Source organism: Arachis hypogaea, chromosome 7, assembly GCF_003086295.3.
Source record: "Arachis hypogaea cultivar Tifrunner chromosome 7, arahy.Tifrunner.gnm2.J5K5, whole genome shotgun sequence".
Classification (NCBI taxonomy): Eukaryota; Viridiplantae; Streptophyta; class Magnoliopsida; order Fabales; family Fabaceae; genus Arachis; species Arachis hypogaea.
Window position 1 is genome coordinate 29,731,250 of NC_092042.1, and position 18,046 is coordinate 29,749,295.

Here is an 18,046-nt window from a genome sequence, read left to right on the forward strand (position 1 = left end):
ACTAAATAAGATCTGAACTTGTCAATGGCATAAACCACTGCAAGTAACTCTTTTTTCTGTGGTTGTGTAGTTCTTCTGTGCATCATTTAGAATACGGCTGCCATAATGAATGACGTGCAGAAGCTTACCATGCCTTTGTCCCAAGACTGCACCAATGGCATGGTCACTGGCATCACACATTAGTTCAAATGGTAATGTCCAGTCTGGTGCAGAGATGACTGGTGCTGTGACCAGCTTAGCTTTCAGGGTCTCAAACGCCTGCAGACACTCCTTATCAAAGATAAATGGCATGTCAGCAGCTAGCAGATTACTCAGAGGTTTGGCAATTTTGAAAAATCCTTTATAAACCTTCTGTAGAATCCTGCATGCCCCAGAAAGCTTCTGATTGCCTTAACATTGGTAGGTGGTGGTAATTTTTCAATTACTTCAACTTTAGCTTGATCCACCTCTATTCCCTTGTTTGAAATTTTATGCCCAAGGACAACTCCTTCAGTCACCATAAAGTGACATTTTTCCCAGTTTAAAACTAGGTTGGTCTCTTGGCATCTTTTCAGAACAAGTGCTAGATGGTTAAGGCAGGAGCTGAATGAGTCTCCAAATACTGAAAAGTCATCCATGAAGACTTCCAGAAATTTCTCTACCATATCTGAGAAGATAGAGAGCATGCACCTCTGAAAGGTTGCAGGTGCATTGCACAGACCAAAAGGCATCCTTCTGTACGCAAATACTCCAGAAGGACATGTAAATGCTGTTTTCTCTTGGTCCTGAGGATCTACTGCAATTTGGTTGTAACCTGAATAGCCATCCAAAAAAAGTAGTATTCATGACCTGCTAGTCTCTCTAGCATCTGGTCTATGAATGGTAAAGGAAAATGATCCTTTCTGGTGACTGTATTGAGCCTTCTGTAGTCAATACACATGCGCCACCCTGTAACTATTCTTGTAGGAACTAGTTCATTCTTTTCATTATGAACCACTGTCATGCCTCCCTTCTTAGGGACAACGTGGACAGGGCTCACCCAGGGGCTATCAGAAATAGGATAAATAATCCCAGCCTCTAGTAACTTAGTGACCTCTTTCTGCACCACCTCCTTCATGGCTGGATTTAGCCGCCTTTGTGGTTGAACCACTGGCTTAGCATCATCCTCCAATAGGATCTTGTGCATGCATCTTGCTGGGCTAATACCCTTAAGATCACTTATGGACCACCCAAGAGCTGTCTTGTGTGTCCTTAGCACTTGAATTAGTGCTTCCTCTTCCTGTGGAATTAAGCAGAGCTTATGATCACTGGAAAAGTGTCACCTTCTCCCAGAAATGCATATTTCAGGGATGTGGTAGTGGCTTAAGCTCGGTTTAGGAGGCTTATCTTCTTCCTAAGGAATTTTCAGAATTTCTTTTATTCCTTTAGTTCCTCCAGATCAGGCTGAACATCTTAAAGATGTCATCTAGCTCTGATTCAAGACTTTCAGTCATATTGACCTCCTCCACCAAAGAGTCAATAATATCAGTGCTCATGCAGTCATTTGATGTGTCTGGATGCTGCATAGCTTTGACAACATTCAACTTGAACTCATCCTCATTGACTCTCAGGGTTAATTCCCCTTTTTGGACATCAATGAGGGTCCGTCCAGTTGCTAGGAAAGGTCTTCCTAGAATGAGAGTTGCACTCTTGTGCTCCTCCATTTCCAGCACTACAAAGTCAGTGGGAAAGGCAAATGGCCCACCTTGACAATCATGTCCTCAATTATGCTGATGGGTATTTATGGAGCCATCAGCAAGTTGGAGACATATCCTGGTTGGTTTGACTTCTTCAGTCAAGCCAAGCTTTCTGATAGTGGATGCAGGTATTAGGTTGATACTTGCCCCAAGATCACATAGAGCTTTTTTGGTACAAGTACCCTCTAATGTGCATGGTATCATAAAGCTTCCAGATCTTTAAGCTTCTCTGGTAAGCTCTTTAATATGACTGCACTGCATTCTTCAGTGAGAAAACTTTTTCAGTTTCTCTCCAATCCTTCTTATGACTTAAGATTCTTTCATGAACTTAGCATAAGAAGGTATTTGCTCAAGTGCCTCTGCAAACGGAATCTTTATTTCAAGAGTCCTTAGATAGTCTGCAAAGCTGGCAAATTGCTTATCCTGTTCCGCTTGGCAGAGTTTCTGAGGATAAGGCATCTTGGCTTTATATTCTTCAACCTTAATTGCTGCAGGTTTATTCCTTACAGAAGTGGTTGGAGATGTCTTTTTAGAGGGGTTACTATCAGCACTCTCAGGTGTCTGGTTCCCTTTGCGTTTGAACGCCAGGATTGGGTGAAAATGGGCGTTTAACGCCAACTTTCCCCCTTTTCTGGCGTTTGAACGCCAGAACTGGGCAGGGATGGGCGTTTAACGCCAGCTTTCCCTCCTTTTCTGGCGTTTGAACGCCAATAGCATTCCTCTCTGGGCTCTTACTGTCCTCAGAGGGATTTTGGATAGTGGTTTGGCTATCCTCTGTCAATTGTTCTTTGCTGACTTTTGCTACTTTGAGCAGTGTTATTCAGTGTCTTCCCACTCCTCAGTTGAACTGCTTGGCATTCTTCTGTTATCTGTTTAGATAGCTGCTGTTTTGCCTGATTCAATGTGCTTCTATTCTTGTTAGCATTTTTAGTGTTTCGAGCATCTCTTTAACTTCTGCTAATTGTTTTGTCATAGGAGTAATTGCTGATTAAGCTCAACATCTGTTCTTGAGGTTAGGATCAGTGGCTACTGCCATGACTTCCTCTTTTGGAGAAACTCATTGCTAGAATACAAATATTGATTTCTAGCAACAGTGTCTATAAGCTCTTGAGCCTCTTCAATTGTCTTCCTCATATGTATAGATCCACCAGCTGAGTGGTCTAGAGACATCTGAGCTTTTTCTGTAAGCCCATAGTAGAAGATGTCTAACTGTACCCACTCTGAAAACATTTCAGAGGGGCATTTTCTTAGCATACCTCTATACCTCTCCCAGGCATTGTAAAGGGATTCATTATCCTCTTGTTTAAAGCCTTGGATGTCCAGCCTTAGCTGTGTCATCCTCTTTGGGGGGTAAAAGTGATTCAGGAATTTGTCTGATAACTGTTTCCATGTCTTTATGCTTGCTGTAGGTTGGTTATTCAACCACCTCTTAGCTTGATCTTTACAGCAAATGGAAACAGTAATAGTCTGTAGACATCCTGATCCACCTCTTTATCACGTACTGTGTCAGCAATGTGTAAGAACTGTGCCAGAAACTCAGTAGGCTCTTCCTGTGGAAGACCGAAATACTGGCAATTTTGCTGCATTATGATAATGAGTTGAGGATTTAGCTCAAAGCTGCTTGCTTTGATGGGAGGTGTACAGATGCTACTCCCATATGCAGCTATAATGGGATTAGCATATGACCCCAGAGTCCTTCTGGACTGCTCAATTCCACTTAGGTCCATGATGGAGAAAGGGAATATGATATGGATTCACAAGTAAAGTAAAATTTTTTTTATTTAATTAAAGAGACGAAAATAAAAAATAAAATAAATGAAAAATAAAATAAAATTTCGAAAACTAAAAGAAAATAAAATCAAAGCAAATTAAAAACTAAATTAATTAATTAATTAAAAGATTTTGGAATTAGCAATTAAAAGATATGATTGAAAATATGATTGCAATTAAAGAGATTTGATTTTTGAAAAAGATTTGAAAAGATCAATTTTGAGATTAGAATTTGACTTGACTAAAAAAAAAGACATGATTTGAAACTTTGACTAAATTAATGCAAAATTTCGAAAATTATGAGTAAAATAAGGAAAGGATAATTTTTGATTTTTAAATTTTAATGAGGAAGGAGAAAAACAACAAAAGACACTAAACTTAAAAATTTTAGAAAATCAAACACTAATTTTCGAAAATTTTAAGGGAAAAACACAAAGAGGACACCAAACTTAGAATTTTTACGGATCAAAAAGGGACTAAGGACATGCAATTTCGAAAATTAAAAGAAAAACAAAGCATGCAATTGACACCAAACTTAAAATATGAAACTAGACTCAACTAAAAGACTCTAAACCAACAAAAATAAACAGTCCTAATCTAAGCAACAAGATAAGCCGTCAGTTGTCCAAACTCGAACAATCCCCGGCAACGGCACCAAAAACTTGGTGCACGAAATTGCAATCACACTTTTGCAACCCCGCACAACTAACCAGCAAGTGCACTGGGTCGTCCAAGTAATACCTTACGTGAGTAAGGGTCGATCCCACGGAGATTGTCGGCTTGAAGCAAGCTATGGTTATCTTGTAAATCTTAGTCAGGATATCAATAATTATCAAGGTTGATTGTGAAAAGTAAAAGAACATGAAATAAGTACTTGTTCTGCAGTAATGGGGAACAGGTTGAGGTTTTGGAGATGCTCCATCTTCTGAATCTCTGCTTTCCTACTGTCTTCTTCTTCAAGCACGCAAGGCTCCTTCCATGGCAAGCTGTATGCAAGGGTTTCACCGTTGTCAGTGGCTACCTCCCATCCTCTCAGTGGAAATGTTCAACGCACCCTGTCACGGCACGGCTATCCATCTGTCGGTTCTCAATCAGGCCGGAATAGAATCCATTGATTCTTTTGCGTCTGTCACTAACGCCCCGCCCTCAGGAGTTTGAAGCTCGTCACAGTCATTCAATCATTGAATCCTACTCAGAATACCACAGACAAGGTTTAGACCTTCCGGATTCTCTTGAATGCCGCCATCAGTTCTAGCTTATACCACGAAGATTCTAATTAAAGAATCCAAGAGATATCTACTTAATCTAAGATAGAACGGAGGTGGTTGTCAGGCACACGTTCATAGTTGAGAATGATGATGAGTGTCACGGGTCATCACATTCATCCGGTTTAAGAACAAGTAATATCTTAGAATGGAAGCAAGCATGATTGAATGAAAAATAGTAGTAATTGCATTAATCCATCAAGACACAGCAGAGCTCCTCACCCCAACCATGGGGTTTAGAGACTCATGCCGTGGAAGGTACACAAAGAAACGTGTAAAGTGTCATGAGGTCTCGATACAATGTCAAAAGATCCTATATATAGTGAACTAGTAACCTAGTGTATACATAAATGAGTAAATGATGTAAAAATCCACTTCCGGGGTCCACTTAGTGTGTGCTTGGGCTGAGCATTGAAGCTTTCATGTGTAGAGACTTTTCTGGAGTTAAACCCAGCTTTTATGCCAGTTTGGGCGTTTAACTCCAATTTTTATGCCAGTTCCAGCGTTAAACGTTGGGAATTCTGAAGCTGATTTGCAACGCCGGTTTGGGCCATCAAATCTCGGGCAAAGTATGGACTATTATATATTGATGGAAAGCCCAGGATGTCTACTTTCCAACGCCGTTGAGAGCGTGCCAATCGGGCTTCTGTAGCTCTAGAAAATTCACTTCGAGTGCAGGGAGGTCAGAATCCAACAGCATCTGCAGTCCTTTTCAGTCTCTGAATCAGATTTTTGCTCAGGACCCTCAATTTCAGCCAGAAAATACCTGAAATCACAGAAAAACACACAAACTCATAGTAAAGTCCAGAAAAGTGAATTTTAACTAAAAACTAATAAAAATATAATAAAAACTAACTAAATATACTAAAAACATACTAAAAACAATGCCAAAAAGCGTATAAATTATCCGCTCATCACAACACCAAACTTAAATTGTTGCTTGTCCCCAAGCAACTGAAAATCAAAATAGAATAAAAAGAAGAGAATATACTATAGACTCCAAAATATCAAAGAAACTTAGCTCCAATTAGATGAGCGGGACTTGTAGCTTTTTGCTTCTGAACAGTTTTGGCATCTCACTCTATCCTTTGAGGTTTAGAATGATTGGCATCCATAGGAACTCAGAACTCAGATAGTGTTATTGATTCTCCTAGTTAAGTATGATGATTCTTGAACATAGCCACCTTCTGAGTCTTGGCTGTGGCCCAAAGCACTCTGTCTTCTAGTATTACCACCGGATACATACATGCCACAGACACATAGTTGGGTGAACCTCTTCAGATTGTGACTCAGCTTTGCTAGAGTCCCCAATTAGAGGTGTCCAGGGTTCTTAAGCACACTCTTTTTGCCTTGGATCACAACTTTATTTCTTTCTTTTTTCTTTTTCTCTTTCTTTCTTTCTTTTTTTCGTTTTATTTTTTTTTTTTTGATTCACTGCTTTTTCTTGCTTCAAGAATCATTTGATGATTTTTCAGATCCTCAATAACAGTTCTCCTTTTCCATCATTCTTTCAAGAGCCAACAATTTTAACATTCTTAAACAACAAATTCAAAAGACATATGCACTGTTCAAGCATTCATTCAGAAAACAAAAAGTATTGTCACCACATCAAACTAATTCAACTAGTTTCAAAGATGAATTCAAAATCCTGTACTTCTTGTTCTTTTGTGATTAAAGCATTTTTCATTTAAGAGAGGCGATGGATTCATAGGACATTCATAGCTTTAAGGCATAGACACTAAGATACTAATGATCATGTAATAAGACACAAACATAGATAAACATAAGCATAAAAATTCGAAAAATAGAAAATAAAGAACAAGGAGATTAAAGAACGGGTCCACCTTAGTGATGGCGGCTTGTTCTTCCTCTTGAAGATCTTATGGAGTGCTTGAGCTCCTCAATGTCTCTTCCTTGCCTTTGTTGCTCCTCTCTCATGATTCTATGATCTTCTTTAATTTCATGGAGGAGGATGGAATGTTCTTGGTGCTTCACCCTTAGTTGTCCCATGTTGGAACTCAATTCTCCTAGGGAGGTATTGATTTGCTCCCAATAGTTTTGTGGAGGAAAGTGCATCCCTTGAGATGAATATCTCCATTTCCCATGGCTCGGAGGTGAAAGCTTTTGCCTTCCCTTTCCTCTTTCTAGAGGTTTCTCCGGCCTTAGGTGCCATAAATGATTATAGAGAAACAAAAAGCAACGCTTTTACCACACCAAACTTAAAAGGTTTGCTCGTCCTCGAGCAAAAGAAGAAAGAAGAGAGAGAGTGGTGGGGTAGGTGGGGATCCTGTGGGGTCCACAGATCCTGAGGTGGCAAGGATAATTCATCCCTGCACCAAGTGGTGAGCAAAAATACTCCTTCTGCCAATCCTGGCGTTAAACGCCGGGCCGGTGCCCATTTCTGGCGTTTAACGCCAGCTTGGTGCCCATTCCTGGCGTTTAACGCCAGTCTGGTGCCCCTTTCTGGCGTTAAACGCCCAGAATGGTGCCAGACTGGGCGTTAAACGCCCATCTGCTAGCCTTACTGGCGTTTAAACGCCAGCAAGATCTTCCTCTAGGGTGTGCTATTTTCTTTCTGTTTTTCTTTCTATTTTTGCTTTTTCAATTGATTTTGTGACTTCTCATGATCATCAACCTACAGAAAGCATAAAATAACAAAGGAAAAATAATAAATATAACATTGGGTTGCCTCCCAACAAGCGCTTCTTTAATGTCAGTAGCTTGACAGTGGGCTCTCATGGGGCCTCACAGATACTCAGAGCCATGTTGGAACTTCCCAACACCAAACTTAGAGTTTGACTGTGGGGGCTCTGTTTGACTCTGTTTTGAGAGAAGCTCTTCATGCTTCCTTTCCATGGTTACAGAAGGGGAACCTTGAGTCTTATAGTTTGCACTGTCTGTAAGCCACGGAGCTTCCTGACTAGCAAATAATTGCTCATCCGGAAAGGTTTCAGAGATCTCAGTAGGAGGGAGGGATGCTCCTGCTACTGGTTCTATCCGGGACAGGTGATCAGCTACTTGATTTTCTGTCCCTTTTCTGTCTCTTATTTCTATATCAAACTCTTGCAGAAGCAACACCCATCTTATGAGCCTGGGTTTTGAATCCTGCTTTGTGAGTAGATATTTAAGAGCAGCATGGTCAGTGTACACAATCACTTTTGATCCTACTAAATAAGATCTGAACTTGTCAATGGCATAAACCACTGCAAGTAACTCTTTTTCTGTGGTTGTGTAGTTCTTCTGTGCATCATTTAGAATACGGCTGCCATAATGAATGACGTGCAGAAGCTTACCATGCCTTTGTCCCAAGACTGCACCAATGGCATGGTCACTGGCATCACACATTAGTTCAAATGGTAATGTCCAGTCTGGTGCAGAGATGACTGGTGCTGTGACCAGCTTAGCTTTCAGGGTCTCAAACGCCTGCAGACACTCCTTATCAAAGATAAATGGCATGTCAGCAGCTAGCAGATTACTCAGAGGTTTGGCAATTTTCGAAAAATCCTTTATAAACCTTCTGTAGAATCCTGCATGCCCCAGAAAGCTTCTGATTGCCTTAACATTGGTAGGTGGTGGTAATTTTTCAATTACTTCAACTTTAGCTTGATCCACCTCTATTCCCTTGTTTGAAATTTTATGCCCAAGGACAACTCCTTCAGTCACCATAAAGTGACATTTTTCCCAGTTTAAAACTAGGTTGGTCTCTTGGCATCTTTTCAGAACAAGTGCTAGATGGTTAAGGCAGGAGCTGAATGAGTCTCCAAATACTGAAAAGTCATCCATGAAGACTTCCAGAAATTTCTCTACCATATCTGAGAAGATAGAGAGCATGCACCTCTGAAAGGTTGCAGGTGCATTGCACAGACCAAAAGGCATCCTCCTGTACGCAAATACTCCAGAAGGACATGTAAATGCTGTTTTCTCTTGGTCCTGAGGATCTACTGCAATTTGGTTGTAACCTGAATAGCCATCCAAAAAATAGTAGTATTCATGACCTGCTAGTCTCTCTAGCATCTGGTCTATGAATGGTAAAGGAAAATGATCCTTTCTGGTGACTGTATTGAGCCTTCTGTAGTCAATACACATGCGCCACCCTGTAACTATTCTTGTAGGAACTAGTTCATTCTTTTCATTATGAACCACTGTCATGCCTCCCTTCTTAGGGACAACGTGGACAGGTCTCACCCAGGGGCTATCAGAAATAGGATAAATAATCCCAGCCTCTAGTAACTTAGTGACCTCTTTCTGCACCACCTCCTTCATGGCTGGATTTAGCCGCCTTTGTGGTTGAACCACTGGCTTAGCATCATCCTCCAATAGGATCTTGTGCATGCATCTTGCTGGGCTAATACCCTTAAGATCACTTATGGACCACCCAAGAGCTGTCTTGTGTGTCCTTAGCACTTGAATTAGTGCTTCCTCTTCCTGTGGAATTAAAGCAGAGCTTATGATCACTGGAAAAGTGTCACCTTCTCCCAGAAATGCATATTTCAGGGATAGTGGTAGTGGCTTGAGCTCGGGTTTAGGAGGCTTATCTTCTTCCTAAGGAATTTTCAGAATTTCTTTTATCTCCTTTAGTTCCTCCAGATCAGGCTGAACATCTTTAAAGATGTCATCTAGCTCTGATTCAAGACTTTCAGTCATATTGACCTCCTCCACCAAAGAGTCAATAATATCAGTGCTCATGCAGTCATTTGATGTGTCTGGATGCTGCATAGCTTTGACAACATTCAACTTGAACTCATCCTCATTGACTCTCAGGGTTAATTCCCCTTTTTGGACATCAATGAGGGTCCGTCCAGTTGCTAGGAAAGGTCTTCCTAGAATGAGAGTTGCACTCTTGTGCTCCTCCATTTCCAGCACTACAAAGTCAGTAGGAAAGGCAAATGGCCCAACCTTGACAATCATGTCCTCAATTATGCCTGATGGGTATTTAATGGAGCCATCAGCAAGTTGGAGACATATCCTGGTTGGTTTGACTTCTTCAGTCAAGCCAAGCTTTCTGATAGTGGATGCAGGTATTAGGTTGATACTTGCCCCAAGATCACATAGAGCTTTCTTGGTACAAGTACCCTCTAATGTGCATGGTATCATAAAGCTTCCAGGATCTTTAAGCTTCTCTGGTAAGCTCTTTAATATGACTGCACTGCATTCTTCAGTGAGAAAAACTTTTTCAGTTTCTCTCCAATCCTTCTTATGACTTAAGATCTCTTTCATGAACTTAGCATAAGAAGGTATTTGCTCAAGTGCCTCTGCAAACGGAATCTTTATTTCAAGAGTCCTTAGATAGTCTGCAAAGCGGGCAAATTGCTTATCCTGTTCCGCTTGGCGGAGTTTCTAAGGATAAGGCATCTTGGCTTTATATTCTTCAACCTTAATTGCTGCAGGTTTATTCCTTACAGAAGTGGTTGGAGATGTCTTTTTAGAGGGGTTACTATCAGCACTCTCAGGTGTCTGGTTCCCCTTTTGCGTTTGAACGCCAGGATTGGGTGGAAAATGGGCGTTTAACACCAACTTTTCCCCCTTTTCTGGCGTTTGAACGCCAGAACTGGGCAGGGATTGGGCGTTTAACGCCAGCTTTCCCACTTTTTCTGGCGTTTGACCGCCAATAGCATTCCTCTCTGGGCTCTTACTGTCCTCAGAGGGATTTTGGATAGTGGTTTGGCTATCCTCTGTCAATTGTTCCTTTGCTGACTTTTTGCTACTTTGAGCAGTGTTATTCAGTGTCTTCCCACTCCTCAGTTGAACTGCTTGGCATTCTTCTGTTATCTGTTTAGATAGCTGCTGTTTTGCCTGATTCAATTGTGCTTCCATATTCTTGTTAGCATTTTTAGTGTCTTCGAGCATCTCTTTAACTTCTGCTAATTGCTTTGTCATAAGGAGTAATTGCTGATTAAGCTCAACCATCTGTTCTTGAGGGTTAGGATCAGTGGCTACTGCCATGACTTCCTCTTTTGGAGAAAACTCATTGCTAGAATACAAATATTGATTTCTAGCAACAGTGTCTATAAGCTCTTGAGCCTCTTCAATTGTCTTCCTCATATGTATAGATCCACCAGCTGAGTGGTCTAGAGACATCTGAGCTTTTTCTGTAAGCCCATAGTAGAAGATGTCTAACTGTACCCACTCTGAAAACATTTCAGAGGGGCATTTTCTTAGCATACCTCTATACCTCTCCCAGGCATTGTAAAGGGATTCATTATCCTCTTGTTTAAAGCCTTGGATGTCCAGCCTTAGCTGTGTCATCCTCTTTGGGGGGTAAAAGTGATTCAGGAATTTGTCTGATAACTGTTTCCATGTCTTTATGCTTGCTGTAGGTTGGTTATTCAACCACCTCTTAGCTTGATCTTTTACAGCAAATGGAAACAGTAATAGTCTGTAGACATCCTGATCCACCTCTTTATCACGTACTGTGTCAGCAATGTGTAAGAACTGTGCCAGAAACTCAGTAGGCTCTTCCTGTGGAAGACCGAAATACTGGCAATTTTGCTGCATTATGATAATGAGTTGAGGATTTAGCTCAAAGCTGCTTGCTTTGATGGGAGGTGTACAGATGCTACTCTCATATGCAGCTATAATGGGATTAGCATATGACCCCAGAGTCCTTCTGGACTGCTCAATTCCACTTAGGTCCATGATGGAGAAAGGGAATATGATATGGATTCACAAGTAAAGTAAAATTTTTTTATTTAATTAAAAGAGACGAAAATAACAAAATAAAATAAATGACAAATAAAATAAAATTTCGAAAACTAAAAGAAAATAAAATCAAAGCAAATTAAAAACTAAATTAATTAATTAATTAAAAAGATTTTGGAATTAGCAATTAAAAAGATATGATTGAAAATATGATTGCAATTAAAGAGATTTGATTTTTGAAAAAGATTTGAAAAGATCAATTTTTGAGATTAGAATTTTGACTTGACTAAAAAAAAGACATGATTTTGAAAACCTTTGACTAAATTAATGCAAAATTTCGAAAATTATGAGTAAAATAAGGAAAGGATAATTTTTTGATTTTTAAATTTTAATGAGGAAGGAGAAAAACAACAAAAAGACACTAAACTTAAAAATTTTAGAAAATCAAACACTAATTTTCAAAAATTTTAAGGGAAAAACACAAAGAGGACACCAAACTTAGAATTTTTACGGATCAAAAAGGGATTAAGGACATGCAATTTCGAAAATTAAAAGAAAAACAAAAGCATGCAATTGACACCAAACTTAAAATATGAAACTAGACTCAACTAAAAGACTCTAAACCAACAAAAATAAAACAGTCCTAATCTAAGCAACAAGATAAGCCGTCAGTTGTCCAAACTCGAACAATCCCCGGCAACAGCGCCAAAAACTTGGTGCACGAAATTGCAATCACACTTTTGCAACCCCGCACAACTAACCAGCAAGTGCACTGGGTCGTCCAAGTAATACCTTACGTGAGTAAGGGTCGATCCCACGGAGATTGTCGGCTTGAAGCAAGCTATGGTTATCTTGTAAATCTTAGTCAGGATATCAATAATTATCAAGGTTGATTGTGAAAAGTAAAAGAACATGAAATAAGTACTTGTTCTGCAGTAATGGGGAACAGGTTGAGGTTTTGGAGATGCTCCATCTTCTGAATCTCTGCTTTCCTACTGTCTTCTTCTTCAAGCACGCAAGGCTCCTTCCATGGCAAGCTGTATGCAAGGGTTTCACCGTTGTCAGTGGCTACCTCCCATCCTCTCAGTGGAAATGTTCAACGCACCCTGTCACGGCACGGCTATCCATCTGTCGGTTCTCAATCAGGCCGGAATAGAATCCAGTGATTCTTTTGCGTCTGTCACTAACGCCCTGCCCTCAGGAGTTTGAAGCTCGTCACAGTCATTCAATCATTGAATCCTACTCAGAATACCACAGACAAGGTTTAGACCTTCCGGATTCTCTTGAATGCCGCCATCAGTTCTAGCTTATACCACGAAGATTCTAATTAAAGAATCCAAGAGATATCTACTTAATCTAATATAGAACGGAGGTGGTTGTCAGGCACACGTTCATAGTTGAGAATGATGATGAGTGTCACGGGTCATCACATTCATCCGGTTTAAGAACAAGTAATATCTTAGAATGGAAGCAAGCATGATTGAATGAAAAATAGTAGTAATTGCATTAATCCATCAAGACACAGCAGAGCTCCTCACCCCCAACCATGGGGTTTAGAGACTCATGCCGTGGAAGGTACACAAAGAAACGTGTAAAGTGTCATGAGGTCTCGATACAATGTCAAAAGATCCTATATATAGTGAACTAGTAACCTAGTGTATACATAAATGAGTAAATGATGTAAAAATCCACTTCCGGGGTTCACTTAGTGTGTGCTTGGGCTGAGCATTGAAGCTTTCATGTGTAGAGACTTTTTCTAGAGTTAAACACCAGCTTTTATGCCAGTTTGGGCGTTTAACTCCAATTTTTATGCCAGTTCCAGCGTTAAACGTTGGGAATTCTGAAGCTGATTTGCAACGCCGGTTTGGGCCATCAAATCTCGGGAAAAGTATGGACTATTATATATTGATGGAAAGCCCAGGATGTCTACTTTCCAACGCCGTTGAGAGCGTGCCAATCGGGCTTCTGTAGCTCTAGAAAATCCACTTCGAGTGCAGGGAGGTCAGAATCCAACAGCATCTGCAGTCCTTTTCAGTCTCTGAATCAGATTTTTGCTCAGGACCCTCAATTTCAGCCAGAAAATACCTGAAATCACAGAAAAACACACAAACTCATAGTAAAGTCCAGAAAAGTGAATTTTAACTAAAAACTAATAAAAATATAATAAAAACTAACTAAAATATACTAAAAACATACTAAAAATAATGCCAAAAAGCGTATAAATTATCCGTTCATCACCAACCCTTACATCTACCTTTGCAAACCACTTTTGAGCCTTTTAATTCCCCTTTGTTCTCATTATAAGCACATCATTCACCCTAAGTGATAAACTATTATGTCCTTGAATTGTATCTTTGATTAGCTTGGGTTTGAGTGTGTGTGTGTGTGTGTGTGTGTTAATCAAGTGTGGGGGAATTTTTGGAAAGATATTGGTAGTTAGTTTACTTTGGGTGTTCATTAGGAATATTTGAAAAAATGGGTAAATACTCATGCATCTATTACTTGAAACATATGCATCTCTTCTTGTTGATAAAAAAATTGTGTATATACTTTGTTTACAAAAAAAAAAGAGAAAAAGAAAAAGAAAAAAAAGAAAAGAAAAGAAAGGATAATAAGAATGTAAATAAAAGATGCATATGTGGTTGAATTAGGATGCATGAATGAATGTGAGAAAAGGGGATAAATGGGTAGTTAGGTTGTTTTGTTATGTATATAGGATAATATATGATTAGGTGGGATACTTGAGCTAATCAAAGATCTAATCTATTAGCCACTTAACCATATTAATCCTACCCTTACCTAAGCCCCATTACAACCCACAAAAGTCCTCATGATATTTGCATTCATTCATCAAATATTAGTTGATTGTTAGACGACTTGCAAATCTTTGAGAAACATGATTAAAGGAGAATTGAGTGATTAAGCCCTACGCACTGAGCGATTAGAGTGAAAATACATCCGGTGAGGGGTTCAATTGCTCAATTCTATAATTCCATTGCTTATCATGTCTTCATGCAAGTTGTTGAACTTAATTTTGTAAACTTCAAATCAAATCTTTGGATATAGATCATATTGCTATATTTGCTTTGTCTTGGCCCTAAGCTTTATTTTGGATTGATTGAGATCCTTTTGTTTGTTTTTACCAAACTCAATAGGAATCATAGTGTAGATATATATAGACAGCATTTAGTATAGTTACATGCATGTAGGTAGTTGCATTAATAATTACCCCTTCATTCATCTCTTTTGGTTGGTTTAGCATGAGGACATGCTTGGTTTAAGTGTGGGAAAATTGATGAGTCCATATTTTCTAATATATTTTGGTTTGATTTGAGTGGATTCCATCACATAAACCCACATTTATTCACATAAATAGCATGCTTTTGCAATTTGCTATAGCGGACATAAGTTTAAGTGTGCGTACGAACAGGTACTTGTGTGTACGTACAAGTCAGAATTCAGCATGTGTGCGACGCAAACGTCTGTGCGTCCGCACAGGTCCCTACACATGACCTCATTAATTGCAACTCGCTGACAGCGATTTTTGAGCCCCCAAAATCCAATCCAACTCATTTTTTGAAGCTATTTAAGGCCAAATTGAAGAAGGATGAAGGAGGGGCAATTAGGTTTAGCTTTTATCATGCTTTCTCTTAGTTTCTAAAGAGAGAAGCTCCCCCTCTCTCTAGAATTAGGGTTTATTAGTTTAATTTCTCTTTAATTTCTGTCTTTAATTCTAGTGTAATTTCCTTTATGTTTTCATGTTCCTTCATATTGTTCTTCTTCATTTCTCTTGTTATTCCTTTATTTTGTCATTTTTATGTTTATGCACACTTTTGTTATTTTAATTCCAATTAATGCAAATTTAAGTTTCCATGTCATTTATTGCTTTCTTTAGTTGTTATTGTTATTGTCTTGCTTTGGTAGCTTTGGAATTTATTTTATTGTAATTTAATATTATTTTATTCTCATGCACACCAAGTGTTTGATAAAATACTTGACTTAGTTTTTACTTAGTTTTTCTCTACTCTTGGCTTTAAATTGTTGACTTTTGGTGATCTTTTAGTCATTGATGTCCATTCTTGTTTGATACATTAGAGTAGTTAGTTGATTTGGTCTCTTTTGACTCTATGTGACCCTTTAGTGTTAACATAGGACTTAGGGATTGAAATCAACTATACCTATTTGACTTATCCTCGATATTAGGGTTGACTAAGTAGGATTAACTCTTCATAATCATCATGTGTTTGTGGTCAATGACTAGGATAGGTAACCTTAGCTCTCAATTACTTGCCAAGATGTTTCTTGCATTTGAAGCTTCCTTTCTTTGCATTTAATTACTTTGACTTTTATTGCTTTGATGTTAAATTCTTGCATGTTTGGTTTTCACACTCTTGGTTGAGAAATTGGGTGTTTAGGTGGAATTGGGTTGTGGATGTCCATTCCACAATGTGTGAGAATAGTTAATTGGTTTGGTTTCCATTGACGCTAGTCTTTCACTAAGTAATTAGTGAGTTGACTAGGACTTATGGTTTGAGATCAATTACACCCTTTTGACTAATTCTCAAGGGGGATTGACTAATTTAGATTAATTCCACACAATTGCCATGTTTGTTGTCCATAACTAGGATAGGAATACTAAACTCCCCAATCCTTGCCAAGAGTTTCCATTTACATTTCTTGCATGTTTATTTAATTCCTTGCTATTTACATTTCTTGCTCTCTTGCTTGCATTCACAATCCCCATGCTCTCTCTCTCTCTTCCATAGCCAATAAATTTACATTTCATTGCAACTCCTAGGAGAACGACCCGAGGTTGAATTACTCTCGATCACGGTTATTATAATTTGAATTGAAAACATTTGATGTGGGAATTAATTGTTGGTCTAGACTATACTTTCAACGATGGAATTCTATTTTGTGAAAATCTAGATCGACGAGAAATTCCTCATTATCAACAACGTAAAAAAAAGGAAAAAAATAACCAGAGTAACCTGCCGAAGAAGAGGCCATTACGGCTCGCCTTTAGATGTCCTCCTTGGGATAGCGTCATTTAAAGAACGAGGGTCAGCACGATGTAAAAAAAATAGGAAAAAAATCGGAGGAGCCTGCTAAATATGAGGCCATTACGGCTCGCCTTTAGGTGTCCTCCTCAGGATAGCGTCATTTATAGATCGAAGGTCATCTCGACGTAAAAAAAAAGAAAAAAAAATAACCTGAGTAGCCTGCCGAAGATGAGGGCATTACGGCTCGCCTTTAGGTGCCCTCCTCGGGATAGCGTCATTTAAAGAACGAGGATTAGCACGATGTAAAATAAATCGGGAAAAAAACCGGATGAGTCTACTGAAGATGAGGCCATTACGGCTCGCCTTTAGGTGTCTTCCTCGGGATAGCGTCATTTAAAGATCGAGGGTTAGCACGACGTAAAAAAAATGGAAAAAAATAACCGGAGTAGCCTGCTGAAGATGAGGCCATTACGGCTCACCTTTAGGTGTCCTCCTCGGGATAGCATCATTTAAATAACAAGGGTCAGCACGATGTAAGAAGAACGACAAAAAAATCCGGAGGAGCCTGCCGAAGACGAGGACATTACGGCTCGCCTTTAGGTGTCCTCCTCGGGATAGCGTCATTTAAAGAATGAGGGTCAGCACGACGTAAAAAAAACCAGAAGAAAAACCGGAGGAGCCTTTTGAAGATGAGGCCATTACGGCTCGCCTTTAGGTGTCCTCCTCGAGATAGCGTCATTTAAAGATCGAAGGTCAGCACGACGTAAAAAAAATAGAAAAAAAACGGAGGAGCCTGCCGAGGATGAGGCCATTACGGCTCACCTTTAGTTGTCCTCCTCAAGATAGCGTCATTTAAAGAACGAGGGTCAGCACGACGTAAAAAAAACGGAAGAGCCTGCCGAAGATGAGGCCATTACGGCTCGCCTTTAGGTATCTTCCTCGGGATAGCATCATTTAAAGATCAAGGGTCAAAGAAGAAGATAGCAGCTGGATGTCAAATGATGAGAGTGAGGCCGTGGCTTAAGGGTGCTTAGTCACCTTATGCTGATGCCAAAATATCTCAGAAGGATAATTACTAAAACTAGTTGTATTAGAATACAAATGACAAGATATCTGGAGACAAACATTTAAGTTACTAGTATAAATGACACTACTTACTTGATAATTATGAGAATAGAAGGTATATAATGAAGCATTAGCATCGGTAAGTGCATCAAAAAGTACTGGCATTAACCTACACCAGTAGATTTTGAGCCTAATTATTATATTATTTAACTTATCTTCTGTTTTAATTAAAGTATGTCAAATATTAATATAATAATACTTAAACAGGTAAAATAATAATACAATAATGATATTATACTATTAGTTGTTTCTCTCACGATTCGAATCCGACTTGTTAAACTAAGTCTAACCATGAAAATCAGAATTTTCAAATTCCTAGCCGAAATGCCTAAAAAACTAGGTTTTCGCAATGGAGTCAACGAGCTTAGCTTAGTAGAAGTGCTTACTTGTTGATGATACAATGATGATGTAGATTGAGGTGCTTGATGATGTAGTGGAGGTGCTTGCTTCACTGAACTTCCAAAAAAACTCCATTTTTTCAGGAAAAAATTCGTATTTTCGAAAATTAAATCGTTACATCAATTACCTT